This window comes from Rhinolophus sinicus, linkage group LG13 (genome assembly GCF_036562045.2).
Source record: "Rhinolophus sinicus isolate RSC01 linkage group LG13, ASM3656204v1, whole genome shotgun sequence".
Lineage (NCBI taxonomy): Eukaryota > Metazoa > Chordata > Mammalia > Chiroptera > Rhinolophidae > Rhinolophus > Rhinolophus sinicus.
Window position 1 is genome coordinate 53,801,781 of NC_133762.1, and position 20,396 is coordinate 53,822,176.

The following is a 20,396-nucleotide window of genomic DNA, read 5'->3' on the forward strand; positions in this document are numbered from 1 at the left end:
TCTGGTTATATCATGTTTATGTGATCATGTTAAGTTAGTGCAGAGCAAGCATCAATAATTGACCATTGGATTGAATTAAAAATTAAGTCGGTATTTCCTGGACCTGAAGTTTCATATGTTTGGGGTATCATTGTACTAGAAGAAGTGGTGACCATATCCTTTTCCAGGATGCTGATCCACGAGTCATGTCTTTCCACCAACCACTGCCCTAAGGAAAAAGGAGTTATTGATAGATTTGTGCATTAATTCACAGACATTGAAAGACCACTTCTGTAATATGTACTAGGGAAAGAATAATTAATATAACAATGAGCTGATGAGATGTACAAGGGTGTAAGGCACATGGAAACAGGTTAACATTTACAACACAGTGTATAAATGTGACCAATGGGGCAAGAACAGCATGGTTGTCTCTCATTCATCCACTTGAAGGAGAGAAGACACACAATGGAACTTTTCAAAATATCAGTGTGGAGACACCATTCTCAAACACGTTAAAAAATGCCCCTTGAATCCTGATGCTCAATCTTTCTTCAGGGTTTAAGAGAAATAGTAGTGTGGAGATAAAAGCTTGAACATTAGAGTCAGAGAGATCTGAGATCAGTACCTGGTCTTGTAATTTATTAGCTAAGGTGAGTTATTAAACCTTCTTGTAACTCAGGGTTGTCATGTGGGTACAACAGTACCTCTCATTGTGGTTCTAAAGTAGAAATGAATCTGTGTAAGAACACTCTTAATTTTGTTGTTATTTCTGTTCCCTTTACTTCAGGTTTAGGTAGAGGAGTGGAAAATGAACTGGAAAATTTCTTAACTCCCAAAAATGTGCTTTTGTCTAAAAATTGAAAATTACCTAAAATCTGAAAAAGTGAAAAGAAAAAGAATTGTTAACTATTTTGAGTGGATTGAAGAGTGAAGAACCTTTTCCCTTATGCTCAAGCATACCAAATGCTGACTAATAGAAAGTTTTATTATATTTGTATGTGAAGTTAAATGAGTCATGAGTCAGGAAGCAATGGGTAAATGAGCGATTGTGAGACAGACAAAATATTTCTGTGTACTCCTTCCTAGGTTTTTATTAAGTGAGTCACAGAAAGGAAATATGAAACTGACACCACAGAGGCCAGTCTGTTAAATAAAAACCAAAACCTAACTTTAACAACAGAAAAAAAAAGTATTATATATTACTGTCCCAAATGGGAGCTCAATGATGCAGTTGGGCCTAACATTCATGGTTTTCAAAAGCAAGAAAAGTTGAAATATAATCTGACCTTAATCTCAAATAATAAAGAATAGAATTGGGGTTGGAAAGGAAGCTTTCTGAAGTTGATTAACTCTAAATGAATGCAATAGTGCTGTGCAGCCCCGCATCCTAGGTACCAGTATTCCAGCAGATTCATGGTTTAGATGGTTCTAATGCTTTATTTCTATGCAAAAATAATGCCAAATTTAATGACTTTAAACAATTAAGTATCATATCAAATCTTATGATTTCTTAGGTCAGTACGTCAAGAAAAATTTGTCTGGGTAATTCTTTTGTTTCATGTGGCATTGACTGAAGTCACTTGCTGGTATTCATCTAGCCAAACAGCTAGTCTGGAGGGTCCAAGATGCTTTAGTCATGCATCTGGCTTCTTGGCTGGGGTGACTGGAAGGCTGAGCTCTACTGAGACTCTGGAATGGAACACCTACATATGGCATAACCTGAAATGGTCTCAGGGCAGTTGAGTTTCTTCCATGGTGGTTCAGAGCTTCTGGAGTGAAGGCTCCAATAGTGTGAGTGGTAGCTGAAAGCATTTATATGTGGAAGCTTAGCTCATAAGTCCCAGAATATCAATTTCACTACATTGGTCAAGCAACTAACTAAGGGTAGCCCAGATTCAAAAGGAAGGGAATGAGACTTGACCTCTTTTTCCCCCTTAATACATTGACTCATTTGATCAATCTCCCTGTGAATCTACCTTTTCCATCACCAACTCCATCCCCACGGGTGCCTTCATCGCCTTGATTAGGCTATACTTCATTCCACCATGTGGATTTCCTCTCCCATCTGCTTGGGCTACAATACCCATTCTGGACTATCCCCATACATGCTCTGACTCTCTGTGCCAATAAATCATCTGAGTGGATTCCACCCTCATCCTTAAGTTCTAAATCCCTGTTGCAAGCCATCGTGTTCTTTATCCCCCACTTCTGACAGACATTTGTCTTTATCTGCCCATCTAATAGCTTTATATCTGAATTGGTCAGAAAGAGAAGAGAAGATAAATGAATAAAAGAGAATGGTAAGAGCACAAAAAAAGTGATCACTATTATAGTTTTGATAACAGATAATGGAAAACACTCCCACTGTGATGTAAACACAGAGATGCTGTTTATATGAACTTACATCATCACCGAACTCTTAAGCCTATTATCTAAATATATGTCATCACCTACCACACATCCTACACAAAATGTCATTTTTGTATTCTCAGTCTGACCCTGCTAAAATGGTATGCCTCATTAACTTGCTTTGTAGAATGTTGAAACTCTGGTTGAATTGGCAATTAATAAATATAATTTGACATTAATGGTACTTTTGGAAAATGCCTGGTTTGTCAGCTTTTAAAAGAAGATGTTGAACTAATTCTTTAAAACAAATTTTTTGTTTCAATTGCAATTGAGAGACTTGATCTCTTAATGAGAGTAGGAAAGAATTTGCAGCCATCTTTATTTGATTATACAACCTTACATCTGGGTTATTAATGCTAAGGACACTTCAAACTTAGGTTCTTCATTATATGCTATTTTTCAGCTCTTGATAAGCACCTTTCTATGAATGTTGATGGCCTCCTACTACAGTTATCTATAACTCTCTTCCTAAGAGTTATCTCTGGCCACTAGAGTTTTCTCAGACCAGTCAAGGGTCAGGCTGGAAGACATGGGTACTTAATATCTGCCAATGATGGGTAGGAGATGGAGGATAAATATTACTGAGATACAGAAAAATCATTATGCTAAACTCATTTATCACTGAGGCTGCTTAGAATCTCTGACACACAGTGTTGAATACAGGTGATGTTTATAATGAACATGGCTGTTTAACTAGCTTCTAGATCCAGAAACAAAATGTTAAAATCACCCCAGAAATACTATGTGAACTCTCCTAGCTACTGTCTCTCTTCCAACAGCCACCACTCTCCTGATTTCTAACACCACAGACTGGTTTTGTTTGCTTTTGAATTTCACCAAAGTGGAATTGTATAGCACGTGCTTTTCTGTGTCTGGCTTTTCACTCAACATTACATTTAATTGCCTGTTTAAATTATTGGTACATATAGCAGTTTATTCGTTTTATTGCTATATACTATTCCATTATTTTATATACAGTTAATTTTTCAATTCTATATTTAAAATGATGACTGGCATTTGGGTGGATTTCTGGCTTCAGCTCTTATGAATATATCTTTTTGAGGAAACATAAGCATTTCTGTTGGGTATATATGGAGGAGTGAAATCTCCCAAATATTCTTTGGAAATGCATTTTCCTTTCCTTTTCATCCATAAGACCTCTGCTCATCTCTGCACCTTTAATTGTGTCTTCCCTGAGTCATGGCAAAGCATTCTGACTCAAGAAGATCCCTTCTCCAATCCATCTGTTTACATTTTCATCACAATTACTATCTTAAAATTGATATTGCTTGGATGCCACTCTTTTAACCCCAAAACATCTGGTGGCGCTCTGCTGTCTTCAAAATAGAGAGCCATGTTGAAGGTCTTCCAACATCTGTCTCTGACCAAAACTCCTAGCTTCCACCAGCCTCTACATCCTTTTGCACATTCTGTTTATCAGTCATATTAACTGATTTATAGTTTTCAAGTCATACCTCTCCCATTCTTCAGGGTTATTTTCTCAGCCTAAAATACTTGCCCTCCATTTTCCAGTTCTCAAAGTTTTACATAAAAGTATCTAGTGCAAAATAGAATTTGTTGTGGAATTATCAGAGTGGATACTTAGAAATCTAATAGGCATTGCCAACTCTTGGTTCATGTCATTTCCTGCAGGATTTTCCTCCAACTCCGCTGTTTTAGTCAGGCACCTTCCATTTGCTCAGCTCCACAACTCAGTAGATACCTTGGGTTAGTATTCTTAACCTCCTACCCTCCACATCCAATTCCTGAACAAATTCTGACTGTCTGCCCCTCTGAAAAACCTGATCTGACTGTCACCTCCCCTACCCTTGTAAGTCTTGTACAACCTCAGCGTCTCCAACCTGGACTATAATGACACCTTCATATCTTCTTATCTGATCCTCTTGTTTCCTCCCTTGTCTTCCTATAGTAAGTTGGCCACAGCAGCCTGAGTGATTTTTAAAAATTTATTTATTTTTATTAAATTTATTGGGGTGACATTGGTTAATAAAGTTATATAGGTTTCAAGTGTACAGTTATATAATACATCATCTTTATATTGCATTGTGTGTTCACCACCCAAATTCAAATCTCCTTCCATCACCATATATTTGATCCCCTTTACCCTCTTCTACTTTGCCCCTCCCCCCTTACCCTCTGGTAACCACCATACTGTTGTCTGTGTCTATGAGTTTTTTTATTTTAAATGAGTACATTCATGTCATTCCACAGTTCTTAAAACCCTCGGGTGTTTTCTATTTTACTTGGAATAAAACTTACCTCCTAACTACTACATAGAACTCTTCACAACCAGTTTTCTCTTCCCAAATGTTACTTCCTCCAAGATGCCTTCTGAGCCCCCATAATTTACTCTTTATCCCCTTGCCCTACTTTAATTTCTAGAGAGCTGGTGTCACTCTCTGCAACCATATATGTTTGTTTATTTTTGTTCTCCTCTCACTAGAAGATAAACCCTGTGAGCCATGCTTCCTCTTGGTTTTCACTGCACACCCCCAGCCCTGGGGAATGCAGTAGCACCTGGCCCACAGTAGGCACTGAATAAATATTTGTTAAATGAGCGATATATAAATGAAGGAATGAAGGAATATGTAAGTGAATACACAGCACCCTAATCCCTCCACTCATGTCAAGACTGAGAATAAAAGTTCTCATTCTCCTGCAACCTTCCACAATGCTCCTATGAGTTCAACTTACTTCTTCCCTTGAAATAATTTACACCAACTTTTAATACATTACTTATCTCATTCTGCCTTATAGAAATGTTTGCTTACTTGTCAGCATCCCCTATAAGCTATAGGCTTCTGAGTGCAGGATGCCTAAGCTCCTAAGCTCCTAAGATGGCTCCATCTTAGCCATCTCTGTATTCTGAACAGACTCTGCCAATGGGCTTCCAAGCTGCATGTCTCAATAAAGTGCTAAACTGGCATTCATGGGTTTTACCCAATTAAAGAGAGAATTAGTGCATCTGTGAAAGAACCTTACAAAGATTAGTATTCTTAAGTGTGTTAGCATTGCATAAAGATATTGTTGTGCCTTTAAGTCTCTTCCAGTACCACCTCCAGTTAAACATTGCCTAAGGAAGTTTTGTGAGGCAAGGAAAGGTGACTCTGTGCCAACTATTTCATTTCCAGATAAGGAAACATTGAGATCCTATTTTAAAAATTGGATTAGAAAGACTTAAATTTAAATGTATAGTATCAATCAAACCATATTTTTCTCTTTATTGGGAAGCTCTAGAAAGCAAAACCGCTGTACTGATTAAAGATTTTTGCCCCTGTAGATAGGCTTCTAACTACAGTATTCCACCCTTATACATGATTTCACTTTCTGTGGTTTCAGTTACCTGTGATCAACTGTTGTCTGATAATATTAAATAGGAAATTCCAGAAATAAACAATTCAGTTTTTAAATCACATGTTAATTCTAAGTAGTGTGATAAAACCTCTCACTCTCCTGCTCTGTCCTGCTTGGAATAAGAATCATCCCTTTGTCCAGCCTATCCACACTGTATATGATACCCACCTCTTTGTTACTTAGTAGCTGTCTTGGTTATCAGATCAACTGTCATGGTATTGTTGTGCTTGTGATCAGAAGGTCAACAGTCGCCTAACACTACACCACAATGCCTACCTCATTCACCTCACTTCATCTCATCATGTAGGCATTGTATCATCTCACATCATGACAAGAAGTGTGAGTAGAGTACAATAAGATATATTTTTTTAATTTATTGGGGTAACAATTGTTAGTAAAATTACATAGATTTCAGGTGTACAATTCTGTATTACATCATCTATAAATCCCATTGTGTGTTCACCACCCAGAGTCAGTTCTCCTTCCATCACCATATATTTGATCCCCCTTACCCTCATCTCCCACCCCCCACCCCCTTACCCTCTGGTAACCACTAAACTATTGTCTGTGTCTGTGAGTTTCTGTTTCTCATTTGTTTGTCTTGTTCTTTTGTTGTTTTTGGTTTATATACCACATATCAGTGAAATCACATGCTGTGGAGAAAAAGGAACCCTCATACACTGTTGGTGGGAATGCAGACTGATGCAGCCGTTATGGAAGGCAGTGTGAAGGTTCCTCAAAAAATTACAAATAGAATTACCATATGACCCAGCAATCCCTCTCTTGGGTATCTACCAAAAAAATCTGAAAACATTTATACATAAAGACACGTGTGCTCCAATGTTCACTGCAACTTTGTTTACGGTGGCCAAGACACAGAAACAACCAAAATGTCCTTCGATAGATGAATGGATAAAGAAGTTGTGGTATATATACACAATGGAATACTATTCGGCAGTAAGAAAAGATGATATAGAAACATTTGTGACAACGTGGATGGATCTTGAGAGTGTAATGCTGAGCGAAATAAGTCAGACAGAAAAAGCAGAGAACAATAAGATATTTTGAGAGAGAGAAAGATACCACATTCACATAACTTTTATTACAGTACATTGTTATAATTGTCCAATTTTATTATTGGTTATTGTTGGCAACTTCTTACTGTACCTAATTTATAAATTAAACTTAATTACAGGCATGTGTGTATAGGGGAAAATATATAAGAGATCTGACAATTAAGTTCGTGAAATTGTTGCAACGATGTTGCTAACATTTTTTTTATATCAAAGGGATTATTCATTATAAATTTGTACCAACTGGGAAAACAGTTAACCAAGTTTACTATTTGAAATGGTAGCATGAATAAGTTAGACAACCTGAACTCTGCCAACAATTCATAGCTCTTGCATCATGACAATGCACCAGCTCACATGACATTATCTGTGAGGGAGTTTTTAGCCAGTAAACAAATAACTGTATTGGAGCAACCTCCCTACCCACCTGATCTGGCCCCCAATAACTTCTTTCTTTATCCAAAGATAAAGAAAATATTGAAAGGAAGACATTTTGATGACATTTAGGACATCAAGGGTAATACAATGATAGCTCTGATGGCCATTCCAGAAAAAGGGTTCCAAAATTGCTTTCAAGGGTTGACTAGGTGCTGACATTGATGCATAGCTTCCCAAAGGGAATACTTCGAAGGTGACTGTAGTGATATTCAGCAATGAGGTACGTCGCACTTTTTCTAGGATGAGTTCGCAAACATAATTGTCAGATTAAGTTCTGTATTATCTGCAGTTTCAGGCATCAACTGGGAGTCTTGGAATGTATCCCCTGCAGACGAGGGAGAGCTACTGTATAACAAAATCGGTTTCCTAGAGCAGCATTTTATCCACAAGAGGGGGAAATTGTTCACAGATTGGACTTTTTCTTTCTGTTTTGTAAAACAAATCCAATGATCTACTTATTATCCTAGGATCTTTAACATGGAAAGGGCATCTCAATTACTGAACATAAATGCCTTATTTTTGGAAGCAGTAAAAAGTAAGCAAAAGGACACAACATTGACATAGAATCTTTTATCCAGCCTAAGAAGTTGACAGTTGTTGAACTGTCATTTAGAGCCATTGTGTGTTATGGACAAAATATTTCTGCTATCTTTGGTCCTAAAATGAGGTTCCTGAGGACATTTCCAGTCAAGATTGTGGAGTAGGTAAATGCTGTGCTTGCATCCTCTCATGACCACATCAAAATTACAACTAAACTACAGAACATCCATCACTGAGAATCACCCAAAATCTAGCTGAACAGAAGTCCTACAACTAAGGACATGCAGAAGAAGCCACCTTCTGGTAGGAGGGGCAAAGACTCAGAACTGCCCCATCCCACACCCACATGTGGAGGGATATCTCAGCTGTGGAGGTCCCCCCTGAAGAATGAGATGTCCCAGCTCCACACCAGCCTCCCCAGCCCAGGGTGCCAGAGCCAGGAAAAGGAGTTGCCACAACATCTGGCTGTGAAAACCAGTAGAGATGTGGCTGAGTGAGATGGAGGACTGCTGGTGTCCAAGGTATTCTTCTTAAAGGATCCTGCCATGGACTAACTTGCTGACAGACTTACTCATTCTGAGCTCCAGCAGTAGAGCAGCAGCTCAAAAGGTGCCAAGAGAGGAACTGAATACTCTGGCTTCAGGACAAGGGCTAGAAGGGTAGCTTTCTCCCAGACAGAAGTGTTGGCAGAATCTATTGTTTCTTTGTTGAGTCCTTCCCCCTTTCAGAGTGCTGATGCCAGTGGCCACCATATCTTACTCTCCATTAACCTTACTAACACAATTTGCCCTGCCATGGTGATTCCCTGAGGTCCTGCCACATCCAACTTGCAGGCCCAGCCATGTTGGGTTTTCCATACAAATGGACAACCTTGGTTCATGCTACAGACTTTCCTAAAATCTCTCAGAATTTCACAAAATGCCAAACAAGCAACATGCACCTTCAGTGTACCCCATACCTCTTGCTGAGCAGACCCAAGCCAGTCACTAGAATCATCTGGCCTCTGTTCATAGCTTAGCCTCTCTGGGGCACCTTCAAGCTGAGCATGGGTGGCTGGCATCTGTGGATTGCTTTGTGGCTCATTCCAGGTGACCCTGGGCAGGACATGGGCTGAACTTGGCCTGTGGCATGGCCCCTCCTAGGTAGTGCTGGGACTTGCACACTGAGTGGCTGAATTCAGACTGAGCAGGAGCACTACATAGCTGCCTCCACAGATGACACAACCAAAGAGCATACTGGGCAGGCACTAGAGCCCTGCTAAAGCAAATCCTGCTCCATAGATCAGCGCCTGCACCACAACTCCTCCACTTTAATCATGGCCAGTCATTTCAACCAATCAGCCTGAGGATCAATTCCTTCCACTGATATGCAAACAGCAACCAAGGCTCAACTATAACAGAAGAGCAAACACAACCCCCAAAATGGACACACCTGGAACACCTTGCTCAGGTGACCAGAAAGACATGCCACTGGGCCACTCAGCACACCTACTACATGAAGCCACTCTACTAAGACGAGGAGGCATAATAGCCCTACCTAATACATAGAAACAAATACAGGGGGACAGCCAAAATGAAAAGACAATAAAACATGTCCCAAATGATAGAATGGAACAAAGTTCCAGAAACAAACAAACAACAACAACAACAAAACTAAACAAAATGAAGACAAACAATTGACTAGATGCAGAGTTCAGAACACTGGTTATAAAGATGCTCAATGATGTCAGTGGGAACTTCAGCAAAGAGATAAGAAGCATAAAAATGGAGATAGAAAACATAAAAAAGAACCAGTCAGAAATGAAGAATACAGTAACTGAAATAAAGAATACATTAGGTGGAATCAACAGCAGATTAAATGAAGCATAGGCTCAAATCAGCAATTTAGAATATAAGGCAGCAGAAAACATCCAATCAGAATAGCAAAAACAAAAACAAAAAAAGAATCCAAATAATTGAGCATGGTTTAAGGAATCTCAAGGACATCACAAGTGTACTAGCATTCATATCACCGGAGTACCAGAAAAAGAAGAAAGAGAGCAAGGAATTGAAAATCTATTTGAAGAAATGACAGAAAATTTCCCTAATCTGGTGAGGGAAATAGAAATACCAGCCCAGGAAGTGCAGAGTCCCAAACAAGATGAACCCAAAGAGGCCAACACCAAGACACATCATAATTAAAATGCCAAAGGTTAAAGACAAAGAAAGAATATGAAAAGAAGCAAGAGAAAAGCAGTTAATTATTTACAAGTGAGCTCCCATAAGACTGTCAGCTGATTACTCAGCAGAAACTTTGCAGACCAGAAGGAATTGTCACGAAATATTCAAAGTGATGAAAAGCAAGAACCTACCACCAAGATTACTCTACACAGCAAGGCTATCACTTAGAATTGAAGGACAGATAAAGAGCTTCTCAGACCTGAAAAAGGTAAAGTAGTTCATCAACACCAAACCATCATTACAAGGAATGTTAGAGGGACTTCTTAAAGATGAAAAAAAAAAAAAAAGATTAAATATATGAATAATAAAGTGGCAAAAACGACATATCTATCAACAATTACTTTCAATGCAAATAGATTAAATGCTCCAATCAAATGATAGGGTGGCTGAATGAATAAGAAAACAAGACCCAAACATGTGCTGCCTACGAGAGATTTACTTCAGATCAAAAAACACACACAGACTGAAAGTAAAGGGATAGAAAAGGTATTTCATGAAAATGGATAAAACAAAACAAAGCAAAAAAACCTTGGGTAGCAATACTTACACCAGACAAAAATGGACTTTAAAAACAAGGTTATAATAAGAGACAAAGAAGGATCCAGTAATTCCACTTCTGGGTATTTATCCAAGGAAACCCCAAACACTTATTTGAAAAGACATATATATCCATATGTTCATTGCAACATGATTTACAAGAGCTAAGATATGGAAGCAATCTTTGTGTTCATCAATAGATGAATGAATAAAGAAGAAATAGTACGTATATATAATACAACAGAATTTTACTCAGCCTACAAAAGAATGAAATCTTGCCACCTGAAACAACATGGATGGGCCTAGATGATATTGTGCTGAGGGGAGTAAGTCAGACACAGAAAGACAAGTGCCATATAATTTCACTTATATGTTGAATCTAAAGAACAAAATAAACAAACAAATCAGAACACACTCATAGATACAGAGAGCACTGTGATGATAACCAGCTGGGAGGGGGGTTGGAGGGTGGGTAAAAAGCAGAAGGGATTAAGAACTAAGTATGAATTGGTACTTACAAAATAGTCAGGGGACATAAAATATAGCATAAGGAATATAGCATAAGTCAATAATATTGTAGTAAATAAGTATGGTGTCAGAGGGGTACCAGATTTATTAGGGTGATTACTTTGTAAATTATATAAATGTGTAATCACTATGTTTTACACCTGAAACTAATATAATATTGTATGCCAACTGTAATTTATAATAAAATTAGTTTTCAAAAAGGAGAATGTGGGAAAATAAATATACTGAGACCTTATAAAAAATAAAATAAAATGAGGTGCCTGAGATGTCGCTAGTTGTTTCATGTAGATTTGGAGGAAAAGTGTGCAAAGTTAATGTCACCTTGGCATGAAATGCATGGAAATTTACTTATTTTAATAGCATTTTTTTAAATAACAAAAAGGAATAATGGAGGTACAGGAACTTCTTTTTCTTTTGAGATTTTCTAAGACATTTCATGAGAAGCAATGATGCTTTGTACATAACTGAGGAAAGATAACTAAGTTTTCAAGCCACATTTCAATTTTTTAAACAATAGTCTAGGATTTCTTTCTTTCCCCCTTCATTATTCTTCTACCCTGTACATAGGGCAGCTAATTAGATCATCAGAATAACAAAAAGATATCTGAGATAGAATCCTATTAAATTACAAATTTCTACATTACTGCAAATGTAAAAAGCTGCAAGCAGATATTTTATGTCAATTTATTTGAAGTCTCATGCTATTTTAGAGACTACAGCCTTATCTATAAAATAATTTGAGATATACAAATATGCCTGGAAACTTAATCATATCCTATTTCAATTTATTTAGTCATGTCTCTAAAGCCAAATTAGTTCATTTATGCTGAGCTTTAAGAAGAGTGACATTAGCCTATCACAAGAATAATATTGCAATAATAAACATTTATTTGGGGAACTTTACCCTAAAATTTAGCCTTTACACACAAAGGGATCTAGGTATGACAAGTACCGAGTTTCCCCAAAAACAAGACCTAGCCAGACAATCAGCTCTAATATGTCTTTTGGAGCAAAAATTAGTATAAGACCCAGTCTTATTTTGCAATAATATAAGACTGGGTCTATGTAATATAAAATAATATATAATATAATATAATATAATATAATATAATATAATATAATATAATATAATATAATATAAGGTCTTATATTAATTTTTGCTCCAAAAGACGCATTAGAGCTGATTGTCTGGCTAGGTCTTATTTTCAGGGAAACAGGATACACATCTAGTGGTTCAAAGCAAGTCTCTGATGATATAATTTGTTCTGGTCTGGCCTCATCATTTACTAATCACATAAACTTGGATGAATTACTTGGCTTTGCTTAGAGTTCTTGGTTATAAGCAGCAACTAAGTGCCTGGCTTACTTAGGCATGAAAGGAATTAATTAGGATGACAGGTGGAAAGGCTGGAAAACCAGGGAGAGGAAAACAGACAAGAGCAGGGAAACTAGCCAGAACCACAGCCTAGGTCCTGCTCCAGTACATTTGCTGGGAGACTTCTATCATGATGCCAGGACACTTGTTGCCACCACTTCACCAAACACTACGATAATTATCCTGGACATGGGTGTCATGAGCAATGGCAAGGCGACTTCTTAGTATTGTATCATCCCAGGTGCACCCTTAGTCCTCATTACTATCTGCACTCAATTCATTTGTAATCTCACCTGGTCTCATGGCTTTAAATAGTATCTCTAAGATGCTAGCTCTCAAATTTATATTCCACCTCATCTCTGAACCATAGACTCATATCCAAGTGCCTATTCAACACCTCCACTGGGGTGTCCAAGAGAAAACTCAACACACCACATCCAAAACTGAACTTCTGTTCTTCCTTTCCTCTGGTTTGCATCTGGTTGATCTCATTTCAGTTAAGAGTCACTCCATCCTTCCACTTCCTCACTCTCCTTTTTCTCACATCTCACCTACAAGTCATTAGGAAATTCTCCTCATTCCATACTTAAAATGTATTCAGAATCTAACACTTTATTTTATTAACACTTTTTCACAGAGAACTTTTAAATTTTGATGAAGTCCAATGTGTCAAGTCCAGGAAAAGAACATCCAGACAGATCGAGCAGTCAATGCAAATGACCTGTATGTGTCATGTCTTTTTGTATTGTGTCTAAGAAATCTTTGACTAATTCAAGGTCATGAAGATTTTTCTACAAGTTTTATAGTTCTTGATTTTACATTTAGGTCTGTGATCCATTTTGAGTTATGCAAATTTTATAGCAGCTTTATTAATAATTTCTATAATAGAAACAACCCAATATCCTTCCACTGGGGGATAGAAAAACAAATTGTGGTACATCCATACAACAGATACGAAAAAAGAACCAACTATCAATACAAGGAATGGCATAAAGGAATCTCAAATGTATTATGCAAAGTGAAATAAGTCAGGCTCACAAGGCTACAAACTATATGATTCCACTTATTATATTCTGGGAAAGGTAAACTATAATGACAGATCAGTGACTGCTAGAGACCAGAAACAGGGAAGAGAAGTTGACTACAAAGAGACATGGAATTCTGGGGAGTGATGGAACTCTTTTCTGCCTTGATTGTGGCGATTAAATGACAGTGTATGTTTATCCAAAATCTTGTACCCCTCAAAAGAGTAAATTTTACAATAACAAATAATAGTAAGTTATACCTTAATAAAAAATCTGAAATAAAGCCTTATTGAGTAATGGTATTAATAATCATAATGACTAATAATAATAGTGATAATATCAGAGTATTCACTCCTTGTCTCAAAATCCTTCCACTTGGAATTAAAACTACATGAATCCTTCCACTACATGAATGTGTCTCTACTAGTGTTATGCTCACTTATTCGTACCTCAGCCACACTGGCCTCCTCAGGGCCTGTGCATTGACTACTCACTCTGTCTGGATGTTCTTCCCCTGGATTCGCTGTTCCTAGGATGTGCACTGAGGTGTCCTGGGCACCAAATCCAATTCACAGAGGTTCTGAGGGCTAAAAGTCAAGAGAACAAACTGATGGTTGCAAGAGGAAAGATAAGTGAGGAGATGGTTGAAAAATGTGAAGGAGAATAAGAAGTTGTACAAATATCTGGTTATAAAATAAATGAGTCATGGGGATGTAATGTGCAGCAGAGAAAATAGTAATATTATAATATCTTTGGTGACAGATAGTTGCTAGACTTATCATGGTTATCTCACTGTAAGGTATGTAAATGTCAAATAAATATGTTGTACACCAGAAACTAATATAATATTGTATGTCAGCTATAGTTTAACAAAAAATAAATGTTAGAAAAGTCAAGGGAAATATAGCTACATCTGCTGGACTGCGCCCACAAACTACTAATTTAAGGTTCTTAGTTTCAGCATTAGATTGTGCATCTTACTTTTGATGACATCACAGTTTTGAAAAAACACAACAACTATATAATCATGGAAGTTAACAAGAAAGCACTGAGTGAAAACTAATGTAAAAAAGGATATGATAGTGTCTGTATCTAATCCAATTCCAAGGATCAAGAAGTTGCTTCATGCCTACAGAACACCTTAAAGTAAGCCCATAGGAAAGGAATTGTGGTTACTTAAGGATGCAATTTTTTTTCTTTAGGATAGCTAAGTAACCATGCCAAATTCCTTCCATAGACGTGATCCCACTGTCACTACTTCCTCAGTCTTTAGTGATGAGTGGTGGAGTCGTTCCCCTCCGACTCCCCGCCATTTGAATTCATACAACAGAGATTTTCATAGAATTAGGGAAAGGGCACAGACACTGAATAGCCAAAATAAAAGGACAAAGATCCATACTATGACACAAATTCTCCATGATTCAGTTTACTCACAGATTAAATAGAACTATCAATAGCACCTAACGTTTCAAGGGCATTTTTAGAATGAAATGATCTAATGCCTAGAAAGCAGTTAACAAAGTTCCATGTGCTCAAGGTACTCAAGATCATATGAATGGGCGTTTTGTGTTTAGGACCAAAATAGCCCATCTGAAATGTATAGGACCTGCAGATTGAGGAATTCATCAAGAAAAATTTGGAAAATACGAAAGGTCTCACATATCATAACTTCCTCTGCTACCATCACAGTTTCTCTCTTCATAAGGTCCTCAGTATGTGGTTGTGTTTGTTTCTTGTCTTGTAAATTCCAAAGAAAAGGTGATCTCAAACAAGAAAGAGCTAAAGGAGTTCATCAAAAGGTAAGGTGGCTGAATGGATAAGAAAACAAGACGTTTACATATGCTGCCTACAAGAGACTCACTTCAGATTGAGAGACACACACAGATGGAAAGTAAAGGAATGGAAAAAGAGATTTTGTGAAAATGGAAACAAAGAAACAAAAAACCCCCAAGGGTAACAATACTTATACCAGACAAAATAGATTTTAAAACCAAGGCCATAGCAAGAGACAAAGAAGGACCCAGTAATTCCACTTCTGGTTATTTATCCAAAGAAACCCCAAACACTAATTTGAAAAGACATATGCATCCATATGTTCATTGCAGCATTATTTTCAATAGCTAAGATATGAAAACAATCTAAGTGTCCATCAATAGGTGAATGGATAAAGAAGAAATGGTAAATACACACAATGGAATATTACTCAGCCATACAAAAGAACAAAATCTTGTCACCTGAAACAACATGGATGGGCCTAGATGGTATTGTGCTGAGTGAAGTAAGTGAGACAGAGGAAGACAAATGCCATATGATTTCACTTATATGTTGAATCTAAAGAACAACATAAATAAACAAAACAGAACACACTCATAGACACAGAGAACATTTTGATGGCTGCCAGATGGCAGGGGAGTTGGGAGGATGGATGATAAAGGGGAAAGGACTGAGAAGTGGTAGTTACAAAATAATCATGGAGATGTAAAGTACACCACAGGGAATATAATCAATAGTATTGTGGTAAAATAAGTACGGTGTCAGATGGGTACTAGATCTATCGGAGTGATCACATTGTAAGTTATAGAAATGTCTAATTGTTATGTTGTATACCTAAAACTAACATAATATTATGTTAACTGTAATTGAAAAATAAAAAAATTGTCAAAGAAAAATGAAATTGAATATTTTTCTTAGTCTTCGGCAAGTTGAATTTAACTGTCTATTGAGTAACTATTCAATTAAAATGAAACATAAGACTATCTTTTTCGTTGAATGTTCTATAATTCAAAAGATGTTATTCACACAGAAAGTAGAATCTGACTGAGTGATTATGCATGACCATAAGTACTAGCAGTGGACAGAAGAAGTAGAAATCAGTTTGGACTGCAAAAGTAGAAAAAAGATTTCAGTGACAAGCTCATTCTTAAGATGGGTTTTGGATATAATGATGTGGGCATTTGGTGCTGTTGGTTTTTAAAGTGGAAGGTAACTTATGACATGGAAATATACAATTAAGTTCACGAACTCATCCTAGAAAAAGTGCTACTTACCTCATTGCTGACTATCACTAAAGTCACCTTTGAAGTGACCGCCTTAGGAAGCTATACACCGATGCCAGTGCCTACTCCACTCTTCAAAGCAATTTTGGAACTCTTTTTCTGGAATGACCATCAGAGTGATCATTGTATTACCCTTGAAATCCTGAATGTGGTCCAAATGTCATCCTTTCAATATTTCCTTTATCTTTGGATAAAGAAAGAAGTTATTGGGGGGCAGATCAAGGGAATAGTGAAGGTATTCAAATACGATTATTTGTTTACTGGGCAAAAAGTCCCTCACAGACAGTGCCGTGTGAGCTGGTGCATTGTCATGATGCAAGAGCCATGAATTGTTGGTGAAAAGTTCAGGTCGTCTAACTCCTTCACGCAGCCATTTCAGCACTTCCAAATAGTAAACTTGGTTAACAGTCCAGATGGTACAAATTCATAATGAATAATCTTTCTGATATAAAAAATGGTTAGCAACATCATTGCAACAAGTTCCCGAACTTGTCAGTCCTTTCTATGTATTTGAAAGGGGAGGCTGAGAATGTCAGCAGCTCACCTATTTCTCCTCTATATGCCTTCTGATTAATCCTGGACTAACTTTTTACATTTTTTAATGGCCCTATCACTTTTCTGGTACACTGGGCACAGATTACCATCGCACCATGGATTCAGGAATTCTTTAATTTGATTGGTATACTTCTAGGATTGTTATTTGTCTCAATTATTCTTCTTTGCTCTCCAAAAGTTGGGTTTTTTGGTAATATTTTAAATTATGATATAATCTAATTTAAATTATGATATAATTATAATCTTGCTCTATATAATATTCTAGTTACCTATGTTTTTATCTTACCCCCATATTCCTTGAAGGTAACTGTACTCATGTACATCATTGAACCCCCTGATATGTAAGGCAATCCATTTTTGAAGCTCAGTAAAAATTTGTTGGTTATAGGAGAAGAATTTATTATAGCCTCTCTTGTTAGTTGATTTCTCTCCTTTGTGCTTTTTCCAGAATTTGAGCCTCTACTTACTTTGCTGTCTTATTCTATCGCTCCCTGATTCAGAGCCTTGCTAACAAGATTCCCAGCTGCTTTAAAAAATGCTTTGAGTAAGTGCCAGAAGGTACAAGTGGCATTTACTCAGAAAATATTTTTAGAGTAGCTGATGTTGTTTACAGTTAGAGGGATAATTGAAGACATCATTTTCAATTCAGAAGCAAGTAAACAAAAGGGTCTTCTCAGCTTGAGAAGTGTTGTCTTTATAAAATATTTGTCTAGCTCAGAGAAGAACAGCAATATTAACGTATTCCCGCCCTCCACCCTCTATTTGACACCAGCAGTCACATTACTATTTAGAAGAAAACCACACAGTCAAAGAGTTTGAATTTAATTTTTTTGTTTATTTTATTTTTTTAATTAAAAACATTCAGAGGAGGTAACATGAGACAAAATATAAAAGGTGCAAATGTTATACAGGGGAAAGCAACAATATTTTCCACCCCTGTTTAGTTTCTTTTTCCAGAGACAAACACTATTAGTGGCTTCTTGTGTATTCTTCCAGATAAATTATACATATGAAGGTCTGACAATTAAGTTCGTGAACTAGTCCTATAAAAGTGCTACATACCTCATTGCTGAATATCACTATGGTCACCTTCGAAGTACTCCCCTTGGGAAGCTATGCACTGACGCCAGTGCCTAGTCCACCCTTCAAAGCAGTTTTGGAACTCTTTTTATATGGCTATCAGAGCTCTCGTAGTATTACCCTTGATGTCCTGAATGTCATCAAAATGTCTTCCTTTCAATATTTCCTTTATCTTTGGGTAAAGAAAGAAGTCATTGGGGGCCAGATCAGGTGAGTAGGAGAGTGTTCCAATACAGTTATTTGTTTACTGGCTAAAAACTCCCTCACAGACAGTGCCGTGTGAGCTGGTGCATTGTCGTGATGCAAGAGCTTCTTCAAGACCATTTTTGCACACATCTTTCTCATGCCAAGATTTTCAGTTAAGATTTTCCTAACTGTATCTCTATCAATGTTTACTTGGTCTGCTATGTTTCTTACAGTCAGTCAACTATTTTGATGTACAATTCCATGAATTTTTGCAATGTTTTCATTAGTGCTGCTCTTGACTGGCCACCCTGACCTATCTTCATGAGTGATGCGTTCTCCCCCCTCAGAAAGACATTTAGTCTATTTGTACACTGCCATTTTCTTCATGGCATTATCCCCATAAACTTGGATTAACATGTCCCTAATTTCACTTCCACTTTTGCCCAGTGTAACAAGAAATTTAATGTTTGTTTGTTGCTCTAAATCAAGCTCAGACATTCTTGTGACTACACACTAAAATACGCAACAATAATGAACGCCACTCAGCAAGACACCGTCACATATTGACATGAACACAGCTGTGAGACACTGATATACCAAGGTTATGAAACCTTACCCAGCTGTTTGTACAGTGCTACCAATGTAAGTGCACAGTGGCAAGTTCATGAACTTAATTGTCAGACCTCGTATACATATACTTATTTTACACATATGTATTTTATTTAAATGGCATGCATCATCATGTATTTTGCAGTTGTTAATTAACGATGTATCTTGGAGGTCCTATTGCATTATCATATACAGACCTGATTTATTATTTGTAATGTTGGCATAACCTTTCATCATGCAGCTCAACTACCATTTGTTAAATCCATCTCCACTGATAAACATTTATGTTGTTTTACTATGACAAGCGATGCTGCAGTGAAGGTCCTTGCACGTGTCATTTTGCGTATCTGTAAAATATCTAAAGATGAATTTTTAGTATCGATTTTCTTAATCAATTGGCATGTGACTTTTTAGTTTTAGTGGATAGAGCTAACAAGCCCTCAGCAGATATTATACTCATTTGCATTCTCACTAACAGACCTGCTTCTCCAAATTTTCCCCAAACCTGTTATCAAACTTGTTGATTTAACCAATTTGGTAAATGAGAAAATGAAACTTCATTGTAGGTTAATTTAAATTTCCCCCATTTTGAATGAACATTGTTTCATGTGATTAAGGGGCTTTAGGTTTTCTAACTTTTTTGTTCATGTCCCTACTCCACTTTTTTCTATGATTTGTTGCTCTCTATTGACTTGCTTTTTAGAATTTCTTTATATATTAAGGAAAATAGGTCTACTTGTGATGTGGGCTCCAGTTTTTTTTTTTTCATAGATTGTCATTTCCATTTTGACTTTTTATGGAATGTTTTGTGATGCTGATATTAGGATTTTTATGTGATCTCTCCTCTTGTTCCTCCCTCCATTCCTCCCTTCTTCCCCTAACACTCCTTCCTTCCTTCCTTCCTTCCTCCCTCCCTCCCTCCCTCCCTCCCTCCCTCCCTCCCTCCCTCCCTCCCTCCCTTCCTTCCTTCCTTTCTTTCTTTCTTCTGCTTAATAGGACTTTCCATCCTTTCAGATTATGAAACCCCCCATCCCCATGTTTTAGTTTAGTGCTTTGGGAACTTTGTTTCTACATTGACATTTTTTATCTATCTAAAATTATTCAGCACAGGCAGAGATGCAAATACGCATCTTTACCTGGAAGCTACTTAATTGCTTTGCACCATTCATGGATAATTCACCCGCTATTGATATGCAATACCATCTTTATCATACACCAGCTCTCAGTAAAATTTGGGTTTACTGTGCAACTCTTTTTTCTATTTCATGCAATCCTGTATTTGAGGGCTCCATTGTACCTATGAATATGTTCCGATATCTTGTTAGAATAGTTCCCTTCATTGACATTCTGGTTATTTTTTCACATAATATTTAGAATAAGTTTTAAATAATTTAGAATTCATTCTTTAA